This window comes from Vitis riparia, chromosome 10 (genome assembly GCF_004353265.1).
Source record: "Vitis riparia cultivar Riparia Gloire de Montpellier isolate 1030 chromosome 10, EGFV_Vit.rip_1.0, whole genome shotgun sequence".
In the NCBI taxonomy this organism is placed as follows: domain Eukaryota; kingdom Viridiplantae; phylum Streptophyta; class Magnoliopsida; order Vitales; family Vitaceae; genus Vitis; species Vitis riparia.
In genome coordinates, this window is record NC_048440.1 from 4,856,651 (window position 1) to 4,862,650 (window position 6,000).

Below are 6,000 nucleotides of genomic sequence, written 5' to 3' on the forward strand. Positions count from 1 at the left end.
CTTCATATAATGTGATCAAATGACATACTCTAGCTCATTAAGAGTGTTGAGAACCTTGAATTATTTTGTTCCCATGCCCTAGATCCCGTAGAGCACATGCATCTATCTTTAGGGATCTCTAAATCTATTGTAGCGAGAAAAAAAAAATATAGTAAAAACCATTATTAATTATAGATCTAGAGATATAGTACTCATACTTAGATCTGAATGTTTCCAAATCAAAATCCATCTGATGAAGATGAAGCTTGTAAACTCCAAAGGTCTCGTACACTAAAAATCTTCCGCTTGATGGTTGTCTCCACGACCTTAACACTTCAAATGGTGGGCTTTGAAAGAAAATAAGTTTTGGCTCTCTCCCTTTCTATAAAAGTGGAAGACAACTAACTGAAGCCATGGAAGCCCGAACCTTAACCCCTAAGGGGTATTTATAGGATTCTCCTATTAGGTTTAAGTGACTTGAGCCCACTAAGGCTTAGGTCTTACTCTAGCCCAAAACGAGTCATAATTGATTAATTAACTACACAAGGTCATCTAATTAATCAATTAGTCCAATCCAAAGAACTTGTTCACTATCCCTTATGCAACCTTGCGTAATTACCAAAACACATTTATGCACAAGAGTGTACTTAGAGTGAATCTAACTCTCATAGGAGTATTGGCTCCTTTGAATTTGATTCAATATTCCACTAAAGAGAATCCACTACACTCTAGTACTCTATGTAAATAACAATGAGATGAAGTTCTGTTTTGTGACCTACTATTCACCACATGCAGATTCACCATGAACCGATACCCATAATCTAATAAGGGAGTGCTATCACCTATTAAGATTACCTCTCTAATCCTTAAGTTATAGGCCTCACTTATTATGTGATCAATAGACACACTCTAACTCCAAGGAGCATATGTCAAATTTCCATTATGACCATAGTCTTCTAAATCACATGTCCTTGGGATCACCTAATGGGACGCATTGTTATTAAGATATCATGGTGTCTCTATTGAGAATACATGTTGCCACTAGCCTTCATCAACAATGACCCAATCCATAGGAATATATAACCATTTTACTATCACACCCATAGGTTAAAGCCTCCTATTGACTTTGTTATAGGCTCAATATTCTCTCAAGGTTGAAAGTCCATGCAATATAGTAGCTTAGTGAATCATGATAATTGATAGTCTTATGTCATGATTCACCATAGGTCCTATCCAATGTGCATCACATACACTAGTGCACTACAATCTCAAATGGATTGTCCAAATCCATAAACTAAGAGTGGACAACTCATGACTCTACAAGGAACCTATAACTTGGATCTTCTATGCAACTTCTAATGCACCTAAGTCATGTACAATACAAGTAATGTGAGGTATGTATGCTAAAATATCAGATTAATGCAAAATGGATCAAGGGAAACCAAGAAACATAAATAAATAAATAAATTTATAAATGAATCTCTATCTATTACATCATGTCATGTTTTATAGGGCTCAATCCCAACAAAAATATTCATATTCTTGCAATCTTGAAGGTCTTTTATCCCAAGAATATATTACACTTCACCTAGATCTTTTCATATGGAATTGAGTAGATAACCAAATCTTGATTGATGATAATAATTCTACATTATTCCTAATGAGTTATGCCATTGATGTATAAGACCAAAAACACCATCATGCTTCCCTATGTCTTCTTGTACATACAAGTCTCATCCTCATTTTGATAAAAATCAAGAGTCTTGATTTAATTCATAAATGCATTTATGCAATTTGCACATAAGATGCTCTTAAGCCTTTGCTATGAATTTGTCTAGTTACATCATACAAATGCTCTCTTCAAGATCACTATTCAAGAATGTTGTCTTGACATTTATTTGTCATATCTCATAATCGAGATGCGTTGCAATGGATAAGAGTATTCTGATAGATTTGAGCATGGCTACTAGGGAAAAAGACTCCTCATAGTCGAAACTAGGTTTCTGACTATAACCCTTCATTACTAGTCTTGCCTTCTATGTCTCAACCTTTCCATCTATCATTTTTTTCCTCTTATAAACCCAATTATATCCTATGGGTTTTATCCATTCAGGTACCTCTACAAGATCCGAGATTTCATTAGAATAAATAGATTTTAACTCTACTTCCATACCTTATTGCCATAGAATAGCATCATCATTGTTTTTTGTTTCATTGCAATCTATAGGATCGCTCTCATGTTCCTCTAGAATTGTCTCGAAAGACTCTCCAAAATACATGAACCTATTTGGTTATATAACAACCCTCCCACTACGATGAGGCACTAATGTATTAGAACTTACTAGAATGATAGGTGTAGGAACCTTTGGACCCATAATCTCTTTTGCTAACATGGGAGTGTCTTCAAGTGTCCTCCAATCTATATCATGTTTAAGCCAATTACTCATCACATAGTCCTCTTCCAAAAATCCTCCATTTGAATTGAAAAATGCCTTCTAGTTGAGCTAACTATAAAAGTAATGCCCTCTTGTTCCTTTTAAATACCCTACAAACAGGCATACCACGAACCTATTGAGATTGAGCCCCTAAAAGCAAGACATGATGTAATAAAGTTAGACTTAACTATCTCTTTGTTGTCTCTTTAGCATATTGATATTGATTTGAGCATTCAACTCATGTCTCTTACAGTGTACATGACTTGGGTGCATTAGGAGTTGCACAAAAAATATAAGTCATAGGTTCCTTGTAAATAAATAAGTTGTCCACAATTGGTTCATGGATTTGGGTAATACAATAAAGACTGTAGTGCACCACCTCCTAATTAGAGGGATGACTTATCATGGTCGCTAGGATGGGTTTCCCATAGTGAGTGCACTAGTGTATGTGATGCACATTAGACAAGACCTACAGTGAATCATGACGCAAGGTTATCAATTGTCATGATTCAGCAAGTTATAATACTGCATGGACTCTCAACCTTGAGAGGATATTGAGCTTGTTTCAAAATCAATAAGAGACTTTGACCTGTGGGTGAGACCCTAAAGTGGTCATATATCCCTATGGATTGGGTCACTGTTGATGAAGGTTAGTGACAATAGGTATTCTCAATAGAGGCACCATGATATTTCATGGGATTAAGGCAGTGTGTCCCTTTGGGTAATCCAAAGGACATGTAATCATGAAATCTATGGCCACAATAATTTCTTTAATGGAATTTGACACATGCTTCTTAGAGCTAGAGTTAGTCAGTTGATCATATAATAAGTGGGATATGTAACTCAAGGATTTGAAAGGCAATCTTAATAGGTGATAGCACTACCTTGTTAGATTATAGACACTAGTTCCTAGGGAGTTTGCATATAGTGGATAGTAAATCATAAACCTGAGCACTTAGTATCTCGTTGTAATATACATATGGTACTGAAGTGTAGTTAACTCTCTATAGTGGGATGTTGAGTCGATTTCATAATTTGATTCTAAGAGAATCAATACTCCTATAGGTCCTAATAGTCCCTGCTCTAAGCTCATATTCCTTCTCAGCACAACTTATAAAGGTTAGATGGGTTTTTAGTTCACTTTTGTGTATAAAGGCATTTTGGTAATTACTTAATATTACAGAGGGATAAGTGAGTGGTATCTCTGGACTGGACTAATTGATTAATTAGACCTTAGGTTAATTAATCAATTAGAAACCCTTTTGGGCTAGATTAAGTAACCCAAGCCCATAGTGGGCTTAAGTCACTTAAGCCCAATAGGAAGCTTATAAATACCCCTTAAGAGATTAGGGTTTCTAAGTCTTGCCCTTCTCCCCTTGAGCTTAGAAAGAGAACCCTAGCCTTCACCCTTGAGATCTTCACCATCTTGGTACCTAGACATAAGGAAGAGTCATCGGGTGGAAGATCATGGCGTTTACGAGACCTATTACGACTTTGGAGTTATCTACATCGATTGGAATTGATCCCCTTGAGCTTAGAAAGAGAACCCTAGCCTTCACCCTTGAGATCTTCACCATCTTGGTACCTAGACACAAGGAAGAGTCATCGGGTGGAAGATCATGGCGTTTACGAGACCTATTACGACTTTGGAGTTATCTACATCGATTGGAATCGATCCGGGACTATTTGGATCAAAGGTATGTGGCCTTATTCTCTAGATCTACGTTTTTTTTATGGAATTCTTATTATTTTTTAATACCTATTTATTCGTTGCAATATATTTACAGAGCTTAGGATATATTTGCATGCACCCTACATGATCTAGGGCATGGGAACAAAGCAATCCAAGTTTCAAACAAAATTTTTCTTCCAATTTGTCTACCTTTGGTTTCAGCATGTGTGTTAGGCACCCTCAAATGTGAATATGTTGTAAACTAAGTTTCTAACCTTTCCACATTTCTCTGGGAGTTAAAGGTATTAACTTTGGAAAGCACTAGTTTGAGAATGTACGTCGCAGTCTCCAAGGTATATCCTTAAAAGGATAGAGGAAGTGATGAGAAATTCATCATATATCTTACCATGTTCATTAATGTTCGATTTTTTCTTTCCACTTCTCAATTTTGTTGTGGAGTTCCAGGTGCACTCAACTGGGATAAAATCTCATGCCCCTTGAGGAAAAAATTGAATGAAGTAGACATGTACTCACCACCTCTCTCAAATCAAAGTGCCTTAATATGTTTACCCAACTGGTTTTTTTATTCCACCTTAAATTCGATGAATTTCTCCAAGGCACCAAACGTCTTATACATTAGGATAACATATCCAAACTTGAAGTAATCATCCGTAAACATGACAAAGTACTCATAACCTCCTTATGCATGGACATTGAAAGGCCCACACACATCAATATGCCCTAACTCTAAACACTCTTACACTCTATATCCTTTAGCAGTAAAGGGCATTTTGGCCTTTTACATTCAATATAGGATTTGCAAATTAGAAGATCTTGTGAAATCAAAGGGGTAATACTCCAGACTTAATCAATCTTTATATTCTATTTAGATTAATATGACCTAGTCATAAGTGCTAAAGTTGTGTTTAATTAATGTTAGGCTTTTTCCTTTTATGTGAGCTATGATAATTCTCATTACTTAGTAAAACAGATAATGAAGTCACATAATAAAGACTATCTATCAATGATCCTAAGCATATAAACAAATCATTCATCATAATGAAAACATGTTTATTTATATATATATATATATATATATATATAGATATATATAAACCAATGAATTATTTTTTTTGTATAAACTAGAAATCAAAATCAAATTCTTCCTAAACTCGAGAACATAAAGACAATATTTTAACTTTAGAAGACAACTATCATCTAAAATGAGGGTAACATCTCTCACTGCCTACATAAAAACTCTCGCTTCAGAAGCTAATGTTAAGTACATATCCCCATCATTCAACCTTCTCCTTAGCTGAAATCCTTATAAAGAATTATAAACTAATTGGCTTTAGAATCTACCCACCAAGAATTAGTGGAATCTAACACTAAACATGATTCAACTAGAAAAGACTGATGCATACCTAACTCTCTTTAGGAACTTAGGGTATTCCTTCTTCCAGTGGCCTTTTTTACTACAAAGGAAACACTTGCCCTAACTCTTACTCTTCTTCTTCTTCTTCTTCCTCTTGCCCTTGAACTTTCTCTTATGCTTGGTGGTCTCTATAGTGTTCTTCTTTTTCTAGCTAGAAGAACTTAAAGAACCATTCACTACCATATGAAGACCTCTCTAATCCTTGAGAATCCCCTTAGTCGTCTAAAGTTCCCTTATTAGTTCAATTAAGCTTAGCACCATCTTATTCATAGAATAATTAAGCTTGAACTGCTTGAAAGAATCCAATAAGTTCTAGGACCATGTTAACTTAGGTTTCTCCATTGATCTTATCTCCAGGAATCTCCATCTCGTTAAAAATTTCGATCATAAAAAATATATGATCTCTAATGAGAGTTCCTTTTGACATCTTAGTATTCATAATAACCTTAAAAGCAACTTGCCCAACTGACATGCCCTTG